The sequence below is a fragment of the Pan paniscus genome, chromosome 4 (assembly GCF_029289425.2).
Source record: "Pan paniscus chromosome 4, NHGRI_mPanPan1-v2.0_pri, whole genome shotgun sequence".
NCBI classification, from domain to species: domain Eukaryota; kingdom Metazoa; phylum Chordata; class Mammalia; order Primates; family Hominidae; genus Pan; species Pan paniscus.
This window is the reverse complement of record NC_073253.2, coordinates 26,285,211-26,305,688: the sequence shown is the minus strand read 5'-3', so window position 1 is coordinate 26,305,688 and position 20,478 is coordinate 26,285,211. Positions and strand designations below refer to the sequence as shown.

At 36.8% G+C, this 20,478-nt stretch overlaps 1 long non-coding RNA gene across 1 annotated transcript in view; it reads left to right on the top strand.

Annotated features, from left to right (window-relative positions):
- The window catches only part of LOC129397749 (uncharacterized), a 550,258-nt gene that overhangs the window by 68,054 nt on the left and 461,726 nt on the right, over nt 1–20,478 (top strand). Inside the window, exons 2-3 of the long non-coding RNA XR_010112187.1 lie at nt 6,649–6,719; nt 12,446–12,534. This is a non-coding gene — a long non-coding RNA (uncharacterized LOC129397749). The remainder of the gene's footprint in view (nt 1–6,648; nt 6,720–12,445; nt 12,535–20,478) is intronic.

The following is a 20,478-nucleotide window of genomic DNA, read 5'->3' as shown; positions in this document are numbered from 1 at the left end:
ATGGAGTGCTGCTTTAATTCAGATTTATTTAAAGCTTTGGAACACTGAACTTTGTTGTAGAAGCTTTACTTAAAATTCTGAGGTAGACTAACCTCCTTTTCTGAGTTCAATTTTAACAAGGAAGGCTATTTGAAGACTGCGGTCCTCGGTTTGTGAGGTCTGAGCATAAAAAGAAAATAAAACCCTACAAGTTGGACCTTCTTATGTAAAACTAGACCTCATTCTTTTTAAAAGGTGTGACCTTGGATCATTAAAATTTTTCTGAAGAGAAGAAATCTGGGATAGATAGCTTTCCTGATAAAATGTGCAGTCGAAATTGTAAGCAGCTTATGTGGTGCTCTATCATTTACGCTGTTTAAGGGAGCACTTAAATGAAAAGGAATGTTTTAAAGTTAACTCAGCTGAATTCTATGTAGAACAGAATAAGCAGTCCCCAGGGTGCACAGCTTTTGATGTGTTCTTCTGCTTCACTATTTATGGATAACTTAAGAAAACAGTGCCACCTTCCATTTTGAGGGGAGTGGAGTAGGTGGGCGATTCTGTGCTGTGCAACCATAGAACAAAAGACATAGCACATTTAAATAAAAATAAAATAAGCAAGTATTATTCATACAACAGTGCCAAAAAGAGTGAGCCCTTTGTTCTAGTCATCAGAGTTTGTGGGTTTGGGTTTTCAGGGTAGACAAACACACAAGTAAACACTTTTTTTTTTTTTTTTAAAGAGGTAAATGGGTAAATAGAGGGGAAGATATTTGAGGATATGAGCAGGGCAAATAGTAATAAGACTTAAAAAATCTTGTATTTGGATTAACAGTGAAACCTAATGATTGCTTTAGGAACTGTGAGTATGAAAGACTAGGTAGGATTAAGTAAAATTGTTTCTTTCAGAGAAAAAGAAGCATTGATTATTAGTGAAGGTATAAACTCACATGATGTGAATTTTCTTTTGTGGATATATGTAAAATATTAGGTAGCTCTTAGGCAATTGGACATTACAGGAAAAAGACTTTTTAAGATAAAAAATAGTCAAGTATCTGTGCCAATCCATAGCTCTTTGTAAAGTATAATTCCCTCTTGTTATTCTTTAAATACTCATTGGATTTACAAAACAATGGACGGTACCAATCTATCAATACATATATTACCCTCCGTGATGAAATTTGGTCAGAAACAAAGGTATATCTGAGAAAAGAGGGCTGTTAGATAACAAAAAAAGTTAGATAAAACAACAGCATGTTAACTAGCAATATAAATATAAATCTTTTTTTAGTATGGTAATATGACTGAAGATTTCTCAATATCTTTATTAAGAGAAATGCCACCCCCTTCCCACCATAGGGTGTTGAAAAACATGAAAATAAATGACCCCCTAAATTTCATAGTACTTTCTAAGAAATATTTTTAGATGATACACTGTTAAAAATGATAAGAGCTTTTTATACTTGATTGATCAAAATCAAACTCATTTCCTTCATGCAGTGTTAGCCTATATTTCTAAAGGCAATATGAACATAATTGCCAATAGAGTTTGTCCACCAATTTATAGCTGTCAATAAGATTTCCATTTTGATAGGGAATTTATAAACTCAACAGTTCCTAGTCATTGCAGTGATGTTGTATGTAGCACCTGGCATGCAGTATGCTCAGAGTAATGAGCCCATTCTGCAACTTACTCTATCAGAACTCTGCTATGGGCTATCACAGATATATAAAATATTTAAAGACACCTATTTTCCCCTCCATTTAGTGTGTATTATAAAATAGTTGGATACTCTACTAAAAGCATATCTCTCTGCCTTCATAAACATTTCTGGAAAGAAAGCAAAAGACATTTAAAGCATCAAAGAGGCTGATGAATAGGGATGCCAGGATATTCAAATACATTTAGAGACAGTATTGTCAAGCTTGTTTTCTGAGCCATGATACTAAAGATAGTAGGAGCCAGCAAAGAAAAGAACTCTGTAGAAATGCAAATCTCTTCAATGTTGAATCTATTAATCCATCGCACACTTTCTTCTGAATCATACTTACTCAGATGTACAGGCAACAAAAAGTATTTAGAATATTTGCATAATTTCAAACACCCAGTTCATAAATTATTTATTGGTTGTGGTCAAATGAATGTTAGCTATTTCATAATTATCTTTTGTGCAAAAGGTTGCATGGTTTACAAAAATATTTCAATGGCAATTGAATATCTCTAGCTTGCCTAAACAGTGCAAAAAAATAAATGGTACTTAATTATGTAGCACTGATGTACATTTTTCTCATGTTCAAAAACTCAGAAAAATTACACTTAATTTGTACATGTATTTTAAATGAACATCAGGTATTTACAGTAAAAAACTCATAAACTACATTTTAAGATTAGGCCAAAGCATTAACAAATAACATCACAATATGTGATATAAGTCAAATAATCAGGCAACTATATGCCCTAAGACTTAGAGTCATAAATTCATAAATCCGTAGAACAAGAAGTGGCTTCAGGAATCACTGGTTTGACATCTCATTTTGAAAAAAGCTGAGAAAATCATGACCATGGAATTTTATTGCCTTACCTGTGATTCAAGTGCCAGGACTCTAACTATGGTTCTTGATCTAAACCATTTTTTTCCTGCACCACATGGGCTCTATGATTTTAAAAATCATATTCCTTTTTATTATAATGATTAAAATCTTAGGACATTCTTGAAGGCAAAATGGCCACATTTGAATTTGCTAGATAAATCACAAAGACCAATATGCTAAAGCGAAGGGGTAGGTGGTACACCTTAAAGAAACGATCTGTAAACGCAGGTTGTATCCATACAAATTTGGTTCAGAGAAAGACAACAATTCAAAATCAAAATCAAAATGAGTCTTTTGAAGGATATAATTTATATTATGTGACTAGTGGGCAGGTATTTTCTCTTTGGATGCTGGATTTTGGAGCTTTGTAAATTTTGCTTAAAGATAAGATATACTTCATGCTGAGAGAAGGAGAGATGGCAAGCTCTTACTTACGCAACAAACTTTAAAAATGCATTCAGCACCATGCTAGGTATGTGCATTAGTGGGCTAGGGCTGCCGTACAAAATACCACAGACTGGTGGCTTAAGTGACAGAATTTATTATCACACAGTTCTGGAGTTAGGAAGCACAAGATCAAGGTATCAGAAAATTTGGTTTCTAATGAGGTCTCTCTTCAGCTTGCAGATAGCTGCCTTCTCGCTGTGTCCTTATGTGACCTTTTCCTCTTTTCCATTAGAGACTAGAAATCTCTAGTGTCTTTTTCTCTTCTTATAAGGACACCAGTCCTACTGGATTAGGGCCCCATTATTATGACTTCGTTTAACCTCAATTATCTCCTTAAATGCCCTCTCTCCAAATATAGGCACATAGAGGTGAGGGCTTCCACATATGAATTCTGATGGAGGGGAGGACACAGTTTAATTCATAACAGTATGGAATATAAAGACGCAGACATCATGGATCTGGATGTCGTAGTTTGATTATTAAGGTTTATATTTTCACCTTGTTGAGGAAAAAACAACCACAAATATTTTGGTAACATACAACAATAAACATTTACCTCTGTCTAATGTGTCTACAGGTCAGTTGGGACAGGTGTGCTTTACACATTTGATTTTAAAGAAGGATCAGGGATAGAGTTAGGTAGGAGAGGTACCTAGGACACAAAATTTAAGAAGGAACTCATCTCAGAGGTGTGCAAGTACAGTGATGGCATTCGCAAGACTCTGAGAGTAAATGCCTCCTTAAATTTTGTGCCCCATGCATCTCATTTGTCTCACCCTAGTCCGGGCTCTGTTCTGGACCCCAAAGTATGGAGGCAGTAGCCACTTGGAACATTTCCTTCTCACAGTAGAAGCCAGAAGCTGCTAAAGGGGTGAATTGAAACCCACAATGCCCCTTCAAATCTAAGCTAAAACTAGCCTTGTCACCTCCACTTACACTAAATTGGTCAAACCAAGATCATGCTAGGTATGGGAATACAAAGAAACAAGACAGAAGGCTAGGCCCAAGATTGATGAGGTGGAGAAGCATAGTTCTCCCATGGAGATGGTGCTTTCATTATCCAGTGGTGTATAACAAACCACCCCAAAGCACAGGGGCTGTAAGTAATGGTGATTTATTGCTGCTTAGAATCTTGTGCTGACTGAAATCAGCTGGGCAGTGTTTTTGCTCCATGTGGTGTAGCTGCAATCATGTATATGCCTGCATTCAGCTAGGAACTCACTAGAACTAGAGCATCTAAGATGGCTTCTCATCTTCCAGGGCCTGTCACCACATGATCCTCATAATTCAGTAATTTAGCGTGAGCTTTTTCCAGTCAAGTAACTGACTTCCAACTTATCTTCCAGAAAGACAAGTCCCAAAGTGTAAGGGCTTATCAAACTTCTGCTTGCATCACACTTGGTGATGTCCCTTTGGCAAAAGAAGTCACATGCCCAATATAAGAGTCAATATGATAGAGGAATACACAGGAGCATGGATAAATCTAGTTGTGGTTCATTGGGGAACACCAATATGATGGTAAACCACAGATCACCCTTTTGTCCCTAATGATTCACATTCATTTCACTTGTAAAATATACTCCCTTTCAAGATTCCCAAAGTGTAATCACATTTTGTTACGAAACACAAGCTTGAACTTTGTTTTAGTCTCTTTGTGATGCTGTAGCAAAACACCTGAGACTAAGTAATTTATAAAGAAATGTATTTACTCACAGTTCTGGAGCTGGTAAGTTCAAGATCAGAGCTCCAGCAGGTTGGTATCTGGTGAAGACTTCAGACTCTGGTTCCAAGATGGTACCTTGAACACTGTGTCCTCACATAGCAGAAGAGACAGAAGGACAAAAAAGGCCTGAGCTAGTTCCCTCTAGCCTTTTTAAAGGCACTAATTCATTCATGAGGGCAGAGCCCTTATGATTAATCACCCGTAAAGACTCTACCTCTTAATACCATCAAAATGGGGATTAGGTTTCAACATGAATTTTGAAGTGGACACAAACATTGGAACCATCAAAAACTTCTGAATTTTACCAGTTAAATCAGGTGTTGGTACAATGAGATGTCTCAGATGTGGTGCCTTATGTGTAGCTTCTTAGATATTGTTCCTTAGGCATGACTTCTTGGATAGCAAATGTTTGAAAACTGAAAAGATAGGTTATTTGCTCCACACATACTTGATGCACAATGGGACAGGATAAGCACAGTAGAGGTTCTCGTTTAAAAAGAGGCAGAATTGAAGGCACATACTAGTATTGTCCATGGCAATACATTTAACCAATCCTATTGGGTAAATGTCTTCAGTTTCCCTTGTTTGGGGACTTTTCCTTGATTAAAATTCAATTATGCATATTGGTCATGGTTCTCCTACCCATTACTCATGGCTGCACACTTTTGACTCTTAGCTTCACCCTCTCAGCTCTTGGCTTTGCTTTCTGACTTATCTTTCCTTATCCATGAGGAATGACATATATTTGCAGCTGAAAAAAAATTTCCAGCCTGTTTCCTGTCTGCAGAAAGCTGGGGGCCCAGGTACATCTTTTAATTTTAAACATTTCTAACAAAAACTGATTCAACTCCTTTGAATACCTTATGGGTTTTCTATATTATCAAACCATAATTTACTCAGGTAGGTTGAAGCTACACTCATACATCTCTTCAAGACCAGCTCATCTCTACTGGAGGCTGTCTGCTGTGGAACAACACCCTGAGAATTCTAAGATGCCATATAGGTCTTTAAATCATTACCTTAAATCTTTTGAGGTTTCAACAAAGGATATTACATCTTCATCTTTAATTTGATCTTGATCCCAAAGTCATGTTTTTTGGTGGCACTCTGGATTTTTTTTTTTCCCTAAAATAGTTTCTTAATTTTTTTTTCCACCTAGAGAAGCTGAAAATAAGAAAGATTTTCATTTTTTCACTCACGGAGTTCTGGATTGGAAATATCCTCTTTAAATTATGCTTGGAAATCGACCAATTCTATCTTTAGTTCAACTGTCTTTTACAATACCTTATCAGAAGAGGCTAAAGGAATCAATTGACATATTCAGCATTCTACCTGGAAATATCCATAAGTTTCTTAAGCATATTTTCTATATTCAAAGTTCTCACAGGCAACAATCTCATTTATCTTTCCACTAACAAAAGGTTCTTCTTTCTACAAGCTTCATCCACACTTTCTTAACTGGTTTTCAAGCCTCTACCAAACAATCTCTTTGCCGCCTTCAGGTTTCTACTCATTTGCTGTTCCCAAGGTCAATGCCACGTGTTGTAGTTTTTGTTATATAGAATCCCATTTCTGGCACCAATTTCTGTATCGGTTATACATTGCTGCAGAAAAAAAATCCAAACCTATAGCTTAAAAAACAGTGTTTATTATTTCTCATGATTTTTTGGGTAGTTCTTTTGCTTCATATGGTATAACTGGGGTCACTCAAACATATGCTTTCAGATGAGAACTCAGTGCCAGAAAGTCTAAGATGGCTTTTCTTCCTTTTGGGTTTCTCACTGGGTGTGTAGCCCCAGTTTCTTTATGGTATGATATCTGTACGGTGGCTGACTTTCATGGGGGTGAGTTCTGAGAGGAGACATGCCAATGTACAAATGTTTATCAAGCTTTTGTTTGTATTACAGGCAGTTTTGAACATCTGGAGGCCTGATTTATTGGAGATTGCAAATGTACGGTGTAACATAGCTGTGGAGAGGTAAGGGAGTGATTATCTGCCAATCAATAATCCCATTTAACACAATTTATGAATTATGTTGGTTTTCAAAAAGTTTTTTCTGCCGTGTTCATTTTGATCATTTTACTCCTTCTTGTTGGGAATTGGTCTACCTTATCAAAGAAGACAAAATTTTTATAATACTAAACCACCAGTCTGTGCTTAGAGGCAGGACGTCTTAGGAAATCCTTTCCTCTCCTTTCTGACATTAATACAGTCAAGGCTGTCTTCTCTTAGTTGCTTTGTGAGGCAAAGGAAAATAAAGGTGATGAAATGCCAGTTACTAATTTGTACTCAAGCAAAATATTTGGTTGAGAGAGAACTTAAAAATTTAACCACAACAAAACTTGTAAGAGTTTTTGTCTTAAAAATAACGTAATTCTCACAATGGATATCTTTGGTGCCCTCATTACATCCCCTTGGCCACATATGCTTGTGGCCACAATTGCATTTCATGGTTGGTTTCTTGTAAGCCCAGGCATAACTTCTCTCAGGATGGTGGTTTCCTATCTTAAGCACTTGGTTGATATCTTTCAGCTTATATCCTCTGGGCTTTCTCAGCTATGCTGGCATTTCACCTGTGGCCTGAAGTGAACACTGCTAAGAAGTGTGGGGTATTTAAAAATGGAAAATAAGGCCGGGCGCGGTGGCTTACACCTGTAATTCCAGCACTTTGGGAGGCCGAGGTGGGTGGATCACGAGGTCAGGAGATTGAGTCCATTCTGGCTAACACAGTGAAACCCCATCTCTACTAAAAATACAAAAAGTTAGCTGGGCGTGGTGGCAGGCGCCTGTAGTCCCAGCTGCTCGGGAGGCTGAGGCAGGAGAATGGCGTGAACCCAGGAGGCGGAGCTTGCAGTGAGCTGAGATCCCGCCACTGCACTCCAGCCTGTGAGGCAGAGCGAGACTCCGTCTCAAAAAAAAAAAAAAAAAAAAAAAAAAGGAAAATATATCACCCCTGGGGACAACTTTAAACAATGAGAAACAAGAGCTGCCAACTCCTCTTCTTCAGGTGGACAATGCTGGAAGACGTTCTGTATGCTTCTTAGAGGTCTGAGCAGACTTGAGGCTTTACAGAAGTAAGGTCAATAATAAGCTCTTACATTTGCACTTTTCCTGCCTGCCTCTCCCCACTCCTTCATTCCTGCTTACTGAGATTACCTCCAAACCAAGCCACATGCTCTTACATCCTTGTCTGAGGCTCTGCTTTCAGCGGAACAAAATTAAAATATTTTCCACAAATACATAAAAAGACCAATAATTGGGTGATTTTTAATCAATTTAAATTTAATTTTTAAATTTTTAAAACCTGTCCTCAATTCTGTTGCTCTCATTTTCATTATCATCATAACCATTATCATCATCTTCATAACTCATGGAAAAGTAAATAAAATACGCAAAAATATTTAAAGGTCATATGTAAAGAGTTTTATGCCAGACTTGGAGGCTTAGCAAATGGCCTTTTATTTTGGGGAAATCAGAAAATAGAAGACCTGCAAGGGACATTAGATTAAAACTTGTGTCTGACTTTGACTGGAAGAGATTAAAAAAAGGGAAACATTGCTTACATAGAAAACATTTGCCCTATTAATTGCTGTATCTACTGATGATGTATATTTATCTCGGATGCATATTTATCTGCTTGATCTACTGATGATCCTAGTATTGTAGGGAAAAAATAGGGCAATTCAAAAAGGATATTTAGATACAATCATTATCTAAAGTCTTAATCACAATAAATGTATTAAAAATTTTGAACTCCTAGGAGTGTGATGATAAAATACATGTTATAGAACTGTCTCCATTTATGTTGTAGCTAATTTTTTCACCTAATTCTTACCCAGATGTTCCCAGATACATGACAACATTTGGGCCTCTTTATAGTCTTTCTCCTGATATGATATGATATTAAGGCAAAAACAGCCCTAACGTTCACATTATCTCTATTGTGGCCTATTATTAATTCAGGAAATGTGATCATATAATTAATGTATTTCTAAAACAAAGCTTCATTGTAATCTGCTTTCAGTGTCATCATAATTTCAAAACATGTTAATGAAAGGTACTATGGTATAAATGGTTAATTTTGACCAAAAAATTCAAAATCAACCTCTGCGCTCTAATGGGAGAAGGTAGGAATTCCCAAGAGTTTTTGTTAATACGTTAAATACTACATTTCTTTTGAACTTCCCCAGTGCCTTCTTATGGTAAATAGCTACTTGAACAGAGGTATAGTTTCTATTCCTGTTAAAGTATGAGTCATATCAAAATCTAATCAAGTAAGTGAAAGGTAAAAATGTCATCACACTTCTAAAATTGCTGTCAATATTTCACACCTGTATGGAAAGCAGATAGATGTCTAAGCAGCAGCTTGATAACGTTCCAAACTGCAACCTCTAATTAACTCACCTTTTGAATTATTAGCGAGACTCCACTGCGACCCATGCAGCCTTTGGCAGGGAGCCTGACAACAAAATGCATGTTTAAAATACCAAGGAGGGGGAGAAGTGCTATATTATTTGGCACAAATATTATCATCCACCTGTGAAGAGGGAATATGCTTTTCCACTTTGCTTATTATAGATGATTTACTAGTTATATGTTCTTGGCTTCATCTCCATAAATTATACTATAATCGTTCAGCCTAAGGGATAATGGTAAAACTATGGTTGATATACTCAATACGGTAGGGAAAGTTAATTAAATTAGATAAAAATATTTCAATGATATTTACATGCTCTCAATATCAGAGTCTGATACAAACCATGAAATTTGTATGGAAGAGTCTATAGAGCATACAGTTTGTATTATGAGACTAAAGCTGACTTGGACACATCTGGAACTTGGAACAGAGAAAACCCATGTCATGTAATAATTTGATAATGCAAGTATTTGAGGATTTAGTTTGTCTCTTGATAAATTAATAAGGAGGCTTCACTACAAATACAGTGTGAGAAAGTGGTGGTCACTAAAGTTCTATGAGGCTGATTATTTTAAACAGCTTAGAATGATAAAATCACTTACTTGAGGCAATGCACATCGTGTAAGTCTTTTTGTAATATTTTTTCTTCAAAAGTGGCTGGAACTAATTTTTTTTTTATTTTTCCACCAGTAGTAATTCTTTTGTTAATCTATTAAAGGAAATCTAAGAGCATCTATTGTATTGAGAAAATGTTTATTATGAGTGCTAGAGATTCAGTCATATACCAACTATTAATACTCTAGTAACAAAATGTTTTACTAGTATATATGAACATGATTAAAATGACAACCCCAGAGAAAACTAGCAAGGTGTTATTTTGATAGGTTTCTTTGAAAGGAGAAGGAGATGATGCAACCTAATATATTTTATAAGAAATGATACAAACTAAAACTATATATTCCTTTTATTCTCCCTCCCCCTCCCTCCCCCCTCCCTCCTTCCCTCCCTCCTTTCTTTCTTTCCTTCCTTCCTTCCTTCTTTCCTTCCTTTCTTCCTTCCTCCCCTCTTCCTCCCCCTTCCTACCTTCCTCTCTTCCTCCCTCCCTTCATTCCTTCCTCTCTTCCTCCCTCCCTTCATTCCTTCCTCTCTTGCTCCTTTCCTCCTTTCTTCTCATCCTCCTTCCCTCCTTTCCTCCCTCCTTTCCTTTTATTGTATTATCTATATAGCAATGATAACTATTATTATTATCATTTCTTTTTCTTAAGATTTTCCATTTTAATTTTATTTATTTATTTTTATTTCAATAGTTTTTGGGGTACAAGTTTTTTTTTTATTACATGACAAGTTACATGGTGTTGAATTCTGAGATTTTAGTGTACTGGTTACCCAAGTAGTGTACATGGTACCCCATATGTAGTTTGTATCCCTCACCTCCTCCCATCCTCCCCCTTCTGAGTATTCAAAGTCCATTATACCACCCTGTATGCCTTTGCATACCCATAGCTTAACTCCCACTTAAAAGTGAGAATATGAGGTATTTGATTTTCCATTCTTGAGTTACTTCACTTAGAATAATGGCTTCCAGATCTATCCAAGTTGCTGCAAAAGCATTTTTTCCTTTTTATGGCTGAGTAGTATTCCATGGTGTGTATATACCACATTTTCTCTATCTACTCGTTGGTCAGTGGGCACTCAGGTTGGTTCTGTATCTTTGCAATTGTGAATTGTGCTGCAATAAACATACAATGTGCATGAGTGTTTTTCATGTAATGGCTTCTTTTCCTTTGGGTAGATACCCAGTAGTGGGATTGCCAAATCGAATGCTGAATTGAACAGATCTACTTTTTGTTCCTTAATTAATCTCCATACTGTTTTCCATACAGGTTGTACTAATTTACATGTCCACCAGCATCATATAAGTGTACACTTTTCCCTATATCCATGCCAACATCTATTGTTTTTTGAGTTTTTAATAATGGCCATTGTTGCAGGAGTAAGGTGATATCTCATTGTGGTTTTAATTAGCATTTCCTTGAGGATTAGTAGGCTGTTGAGCATTTTTTCATATGTTTGTTGGCCATGTATATATCTTCCTTTGAGAAATGTCTACTCATGTCCTTTCCCCACTTTTTGATTGGATTATTTGTTCTTTTCTTGATGATTTGCTTGAGTTCCTTTTAGATTCTGGATATTAGCCCTTTGCTGGATATATAGTTTGCGAACATTTTTCTGCCATTCTGTGGGTTGTCTGTTTACTCTGCTGTTTATTTCCTTTTCTGTGCAGAAGCTTTTTCATCTAATTAGGTCCCATTTATTTATTTTTGTTTTTGTTGCATTTGCTTTTGGGGTTTTAGTCATGAGTTCTTTGCCTAGGCCAATGTCTAGAAGAGTTTTTCTAAGTTATCTTCTAGAATTTTTATGTTTTTCTGTCTTAGATTTAAGCTTTTGTCCTATCTTGAGTTGATTTTTGTATAAGGTGAGAGATTGGGATCCAGTTTCATTCTTCTACATGTGGCTATTCATTTTTCCCAGCAGCATCTACAAAACAGGGTGTCCTTTCCCCAATTTCTGTTTTTGTATGCTTTATTATAGATCAGTTGCTTGTAAATATTTGGCTTTATTTCTAGGTTCTCTCTCCTGTTCCGTTGGTCTATGTGCCTACGTTTATACCAGAAGCATGCTGTTTTGGTAACTATAGGCTGGTAGTATAATTTGAAGTCCAGTAGTGTGATGCCTCCAGATTTGTTCTTTTTACTTAGGATTGCTTTGGCTGTTTGGGCTCTTTTTTGGCTTCATACAAATTTGGAAATTGTTTTTTCTAATTCTGTGAAGCATGCTATTGGTATTTTGATAGGAATTGCATTAAACGTGTAGATTGCTTTGGATAGTATGGTCATTTTCACAATATTGAGTCTTCAAATCCATGAATATGGGAAGTGTTTCCATTTATTTGTGTCATCTCTGATTTCTTTCAGCAGTGTTTTGTGGTTCTCTACTTGTAGGGATTTTTCACTTCTTGTTTCAGTATATTCCTAGGTATTTTATTTTTATTTTTTGCAGCTGTTGTAAAAGAGATTTGTATGTCCTGCCTCCTGAAAAAAAATAGAAAATCCTTTTTTGGTTATATGCTGAAGGACAAAAATTGCTGAATTTGAGGGAAAGGGACATAAATCATTATAAAAATATAGTCTGTGAGAGATGAGTTAGAAATATTCCTTTACCCATATATGATTTCAGAATTACAATACGAGAGGTTTTGTTGTTGTTATTGTTTTTGTTTTTCTAGTTCAATCACAAGGTTATATAAACACTTCTGTCCTCTGTTCTGGGACTCTCCCTTAAGAGAACCCTGCTCCTCATCTATCAAATATACAGGTATGTAGTTTAAATCCATTGTTTTAGAGTGAGACTGCCTGGCTTGCTTACTTCCTGAATCTTTTTTTAATTTGCTGCGTTATATACTCTTCATGGTCCCAAAATATTTCATGTAGCCTATATTTCACTATTTCTTTCTCCAGAGCAGTAGCACGTATCTACCATTTCACACTGAAAAGATTGTCACAAATTAAAAAAAAGTCTAGTATGAACATGATCAGTTAAAGGACATGATTTAGCTAATGATGTTTAAGAATATGACATCTACTTTTATGGGTAAAATAACATTATACTGCTATTAGGTCTTTCTATATTAATCTGGAAATTAAAAAGCACTAGGCTTCATTGAGATTTCCTCCTTTTTAGAAGAGGATTGACTGACTTTTCCCAAAAAGCCATATTCAGTTCTAAGTCTTAGGCCTTTAAATGGCATTATACCCATGTTATGGTTTCTAAACCAAAGAATTTCTCTTTTCTGCTAACCTCTTGAGGTCACAGTGGTGGTTTGAAGTCTAAGCAGCAATTCTGTTCAAAGAGTAACTCACAGCAGGATGTGTGCAATAAGGGTATTCGTGATTCCAGTATTCACATATATTCCATTTTGCTTTTTAGAAAGTTTGGTTCTGAGGCTACTACAAAGGCAACACTCTTGAAACACGTCATTTTCTATACCTCCCTCTACTGAAAGCCTTATATAATGACATTGGAGCTGTATTACTCAAATTTTCATTGCTACAATGCCATTTTAGAACACTCATTGGAGTCCTTGATCCTCATGTGCCCTTTGCTCTAGAGTACCTTCCATTCACCCTTGAGAAGGGGTTCAAGGGTCACTCATTGAAAGGAGCTGGAAGATGAGATGCTCTTCAAGCCAAGGACCATCCCTTTAACATGGACATTTTTCTGAATAGTGGGTAGAATATAATAGGAGTTGTATTTTGTAGAATGGACTTAAGAGCATGAACTCTGATTCCTGACTGCCTGGATTTGAGTCTTTTCTCTACCACTTATTCGTTGCTTGAATTTAGGCAAATTTCTTAAACTCTTTGTATGTCAGTTTCTTCATCTATACTAGCATCATAAGAGTGATGTGAGATTTAAGTTAATGTATACAATGGCCAATGTCTAACACATCACAGTGCTGTATAACTCTTATCATTATTAGCATTGTTCTCATCAGAATATGTATCTGCCTTTCTTAGTGTTTCCCAGATATTCAATGACAAATTTATTTCCATATCTGATGAAGTTCCCAAAAGTCTAGGACTAGGCTTTATGCAATTGAAAAGGGAGAGGAAGAATTATTTTATTAAGATTGCTTCTACTGCTGATGTACCAGGTCAGCAAATCGTGACATAAAATATAGATTTTTTAAAACTTAAGAAGTGTAACGGGTATTTTTTTAAAGTTTAGCAAACATATATTGTGTTCACTGTGTACAGGACTACTGCTATTGCAGGGGAGGCAGACAAAGATGACTCAGATAGGAATTGTTGTCAGTGAACTTACAGAAAAGTAGGAAGGTATAATGTATAAAAGTAACAATAATATGAAGGGAAAATTATGAATGCCTTCAGAAATAATTCATTTTTTTTCCTGTGGATTTAGAAAAGTGAGAGTGAGTAAAGGGCATGTTTGAAGTGTGGGATTTCTTAGAGGAAGTGGCATTTAAGTAGTCCAGGCTGAATACAATTCCTACATATGGAGAAAAACAACTGTGGTCATGAGGAAGACTGCTGGAACAGTGGCTGGAAATATGAACTATGTACTTAGACCATCAGCTCAGCTTGCTTGAGCCAAGAATCTCTGATGAGAAATAAGTTTGAAGTGGTAAGCCAGAATTAGATCATGAATTGATCTGAATGTTAGGGTAAAGATTTTTTGTTTTGTTTTGTTTTGATCAACATTAAGTTCTATACGACCAAGTATGAAGCAAGGTATAACAATGAAAATTAGCACCTTTGCTTTTAAGAATCCTACAATCAAGAGGCAGGATTAAAAATATACACCAAATCGGCCGGGCGCGGTGGCTCACGCCTGTAATCCCAGCACTTTGGGAGACCAAGGTGGGTGGATCATGAGGTCAGGAAATCAAGACCATCCTGGCTAACACGGTGAAACCCCGTGTCTACTAAAAATACAAAAAATTAGCCAGGCGTGGTGGCAGGCACCTGTAGTCCCAGCTACTCCGGAGGCTGAGGCAGGAGAATGGCGTGAACCCGGGAGATGGAGCTTGCAGTGACCTGAGATCGCTACACGACACTCCAGCCTGGGCGACAGAGCAAGACTGCGTCTCAAAAAAAAAAAAAATTATACACACACACACACACACACACACATATATGTAATACATATGTATATGTATATATGTATGTGTATATATATACACCAAATCATTCTTGGTCACTGACTCTCCCAATATCAGTAGACAGGAGCAGCCCTGGCAATGCCAGATGCTTCCATGAGGCTGGAGAGAGAATTAGTTGTAATAGCCATATCCCTAAGGTCAGCTGCTCATCCTTGGCTTTTTGATTGGCTGTATCCTCTGAAGCCTTCGTGATTTCCCATCTTTCTCTTTCAAACCGAATGTGTCAAAGCCTTAGCATTGTCCTAAATGTGGAATTTTTCTTGACTCTGCCTTGTACCTTTGAAGTTACACCCTAGTACCGTTTGTGTGTGGCTTGTTGTTCTTGGATGCCATCAACAGCACAGCTACCTCACAACTTGGGTTACATTTATGATGGTCCATCCCTCCAATAGAGACCACACTTGGGTTTACTTATTTGGATGAGGATATGTTTTCCATTCACTCATTTCTCTTTCTCTTAAGATTTTTGTATGGCTTCTTCAGGAAAATAATTTCAGCATCATAGGGAAAATGGACAGAAGGAAATAGTCTAGAATAAGGTAAACCTGTTAGAAACTCTTGAAGAAAGTCAGGGGGAACTGACCTGGGATTGAACCAGGGTGTAAATGGCAGAGGAAGAGGGATGATGGAAAGGAGAGAATAGATGCTAGAGATGTTGCAAAGGAAAGGGTAACAACCAGTGCAACTGGTTGCCAGGATTCAGCAACAAGTTGTGTAGAAAAAGGGAGGGTGAAGGTGATTTTGAACTAGAGTAACCAAAATATGCAGGGTGGAAGGTTTTGCTATTAACAGAATAAGGAAAATAGAAAACAGTATAGTTTTGGGGAAAAAAAGTTCAGTTTTGAACATATTGAGAAATCTGGTGAATAACCAGATGAAGATCACTATTAAGCATTTGGAAATGAGGATCTGTAACTTCAGAGGGAGCCGGCCTGGAAATATGTATTTGAGAATTATTTGAGGTATTAGTTCATGCTGAGATTAAATGATTGCCAAGAAGGTAATTTTCCAAGGAATGAGTTATTTGGCGAATATGATGAAATGAGGAAATAGGAGGATAAAGGTGAGAGAGATGAAGAGAGAGAGAGAGAGAGTGAGAGTAACACAAAAGTTAGAAGGAGAAATAACAAGGGCACATCCAACTTAGTGATAATGAAAAGTTCATTAATACATTTTATTAGGCAAAGTTCTCCAAAGAACAGAATCAATTGTATATGTATATAGATATATATAGAATATATCTCTATCTATCTATCTATCTATAATCTATAATCTATCTACATATTCCTATAAAGAATTGGCTTACATAATTATGGATGCTGACAAGTCCAAACTCTGTAGGGTGAGCTGGCAGGATGGAGACCCAGGAGAGTCAATGTTCCAGTTTGAATCCAAAGGCCATTTGCTATAGAACCAGGAAGGGCCAGTGATGCAGATACAGTCTGAAGGCAGCTTGCTGGAGAATTATCTCCTGTCTAGAGGAGATTCTGGTCTTTTTGTTCTATTCTGGTTTCCAGCTGCTTCGGTGAGGCCCGCTCACATCATGGAGAGCAATCTGCTTTACTCAAAGTTCACTGATTTAAATGTTAGTCACATCCAAAAACACCCTCACAAAAATACTTAGAATAATATCTGGGCAAATATCTGGCATTCCATGGGCCATCCATGTTTATACATAAAATTAATCACCAGAAGCTCACTTCTGTCAATTGGCCCCCATACACATCTCCTTATATCATAATTAATCTTCAAATGAAAACAATAACAAGGTTATACCTCTGCTGACACGATACGACTATCCAGCATACAACCAAAAATGCACTAACTTTTTCCCCAGAAGAGAATACAAAGTTCTTGACTATTGTTTGCTCTTCTCCTTGATATCCTGTAACTTAAATACCATGATATAAAGTCAATACATTTTATGTTGCATGGTATTAATACACACACACACACACACACACACACACACACACACACACACACACACACACACATGTTTATAACAAACTGAGGAGGGAATACTAATGCCAATTACATTTATCCTTCCTGTAACAGGTCATGTGGTCATAGCTGGTATTTATAACTACCTTCTTCCATTCTGTATTCCCTTTGCCTTCAGCAAGCGTCTCAGCTGGCTGTGGCTTTTTAACCTGGTGGAGTTACCCAAACCTTCATTCCTGAAGGGTCTGGGCCATGCCTAGTACTGCCTGAATTGTGTTGTGGTTTTCCATTGACCTTAACCACAGGGAATAATAATACTAAGAAATGGCCTAAGGGATATCCTGTATTCCAAACATACTTTTTCTTACTTCCATTATGGAATAACAGTTCAATTTCTCCTTGGTAGTCAGGATCAGTCACCACAGATAGCACAATAACTCCCTCCTTTGCTTCAGGTGTAAGGAGTCTAAAGTGGATAGGTGGCAATCCAGTTCAATTGAATCATCATTTCATCTCTTGGTGGAAGCATTCCTCCTTTTGGAACCAAACTGTCTAGGCCAGCAGAGCCTAAGGTTGCAGTGACAGGAGGAAAACTTTCTGCTAGTAAATCACTAGGATGTAGAACTAAGAACTCTTGGTCAGCAGAGTCTAAGATTGCAGGGATAGAAGAAAAAAATTGCTTGTAGATAGCAAAAAAAAAAAAAATTAATAATGTATCAATAGTGAGTGGCCCTACTTTTATTTCCATCTCTTGATCCTTGGACCCATGAATTCTGGCTATGCGAGAAACCGCATCATATATTGGATGTTGATTCAGACCACGTACAGCCCCATGGAGCTGCAGCTGATACTTCAAAAGGTCATTCCACTGTTTTATCAAGCCAGCTTCTTCAGGACAGTGGGGAAGATGGTGAGTGACTGAATTCCATGAGCATGAGCTCATTGCTTCACTTCATTTCTGTGAAGTGAGTTCCTTGATTAGAGGTAATGCTGTATGGAATACCATTGTGGTACATAAGACATTCTAGTCCACAGCTGGCAGTTTTTGCAGAAACATTGCATTCAGGGAATTAAAATTCATATCCAGGGTCTATTCCACAAGACAAAAGGCTGCCTGTTCCGTGATGGAAGTGGTCCAACGCCTTTAACCTGCAACCAGGTAGCTGGTTGATCATTCTGAGAAAAAGCACCATATTGAGAAGTGTTGGTTTCTGCTACTCTCATGATGTACACCTTCAAACACTTCTAGACATTTTTGAAATTTTGAAATGCTGATGTGATACACCGTCTTAAATTTCATCTTGGAAACCCTGCATGCAAACCCATATTGTTCCCAGAGTAATCATTTTCTCTCCAATTTTTAGTTAGACAACGAGGAAAACTTATTAATACTTTCAGATCATCAGATTGCTTAATATCCTTCACCATAATTAGTAATTCTTAAAAAGTTATATATAATTGCAAAGGAAAGGAAAGTACTATAGGGAAGTCCCAACTAGAGCAATCAGACAAGAGAAAGAAATAAAGGGCATCCAAATTGGAAAAGGAAGAAGTGAAATTGTTTGCAGATGATGTGATCTTATACTTGGAAAAACCAAAAGGTTCCACTGAAAGAACTATTAGGACTGATAAATAAATTCAGTAAAGTTGCAGTATACAAAAATCAACAGAGAAAAATCATTAGCATCTCTATATTGCCAATAGTAAACAATCTGAAATAGAAATCAAGGAAGTAATTCCACTTATAATAGTTACAAATAAAATACCTAGGCATTACCTTAAACAAAGAAGCAAAAAGCTCTATAATAGGAATCATAAAACATCGATTCAAGAAATTGAAGAGGACACACAAAAAATGGAAAGATATTCCATGTTTGTGGATTGGAAGAATAAATATTGTTAAAATGTTCGTATCATCCAAAGCAATCTACAGATTTAATGCAATCCCTATGAAAATACCAATGTCATTCTTCACAGAAATAGAAAATCTTAAAATTTATATGGGACCACAAAAGACCAGAATAGCCATAGCAATCGTAAGAAAAAGAACAAAATGGGAGGAATCATATTACCTGACTTTAAATTGTAAAACAGAGCTACAGTAACCAAAAATGTGTGGTAGTGGTATAAAGACACATAGATAAGTGGAATGGAACAGAGAACCCCGAGATAAATCCATACATCTACAGCGAAATCATTTTTGACAAAGGTGCCAAGAATAAACATTGGGGAAATGATAATCTCTTCATATGGATATCCATATGAAGAAGAATGAAACTAGACCCCTACTTCTCACCATATACAAAAATCAAAGTGGATTTAAGACTTAAATCTAAGACCTTAAACTATGAAACTACTACCAGAAAACATTGGGGAAAATCTCTAGGACTTTGGACTGGGCAAGGATTTCTTGAGTAATTCCCCACAAACATAGGCAACCAAAGCAAAAATGGAGAAATGGGATCACATGACATTTTTAACCTATTCAGGTTAAAAGCCTTCTGCACAGCAAAGGAAACAATTACCACAGTGAAGAGAAAACCCACAGAACAAGAGAACATATCTGCAAACTACTCATTTGACAAGAAATTAATAACTAAAATATATAAGGAGATCAAACAACTCTGTATGAAAATATCTAATACTCCAATTAAAAATTGCTAAAAGAGGTCGGGCACTGTGGCTCATGCCTGTAATCCCAGCACTTTGTGAGGCCAAGGCGGGCAGATCACTTGAGGTCATGAGACCAGCCTAGCCAACATGGTGAAACCCTGTCTACTAAAAATAAAAAAATTAGCCAGGTGTGATGGTGCATGCCTGTAGTTCCAGCTGCTGAGGAGGCTGAGGCAGGAGAATTGCTTGAACCAGGGAGGCAGAGGTTGCAGTGAGCCATGATGGTGCCACTGCACTCCAGCTCGGTGACCGAGTGAGACTTTGTCTAAATAAATAAAGAAATATTGCTAAAAGATTTGAATAGACATTCCTCAAAAGAAGACATACAATTGTCATATAGTAATATGAAAAGGTGCTCAACATCATAATCATCAGAGAAATGGAAATCAAAACTACAGTAAGATATCATCTTCCCCTAGTTAAAATGGCTTATATCTAAAAGTCAGGCAATGACAAATACTGGCAAGGATGTAGAGTAAAGGGAACCCTTGTACACTGTTGATGGGAATGTAAACTAGTATAACCTCTATGGAAAACAGTTTGGAGGTTCCTCAAAAAACTAAAAACAGAGCTACCATATGAGCCAGCAATCTCACTGCTGGGTATATACCCAAAATGAAGGAAATTAATATATTAAAGAGATATCAGTATATTAAAGAGAATCACTTCCATGTTTGTTGCAGCTCTGCTCACTATTGTGAACTATTCCAAGATTTGGAAGCAACTTAAGTGTCCATCAACAAGGGAATGTGTAAAGAAAATGTGGTACATTTGTACAATGGAGCACTATTCAGTCATGAAAAAGAAAGATTTTGTCATTTGCAACAACATACATAGAACTGGAGCTCATTATGTCAGGTGAAATAAGCCAGGCACAGAGAGACAAACTTCACATCTTCTCACTTATTTGTGAGCTCTAAAAGAAAAATAATTGAACTCATGGAGATAGAGAATAGAAG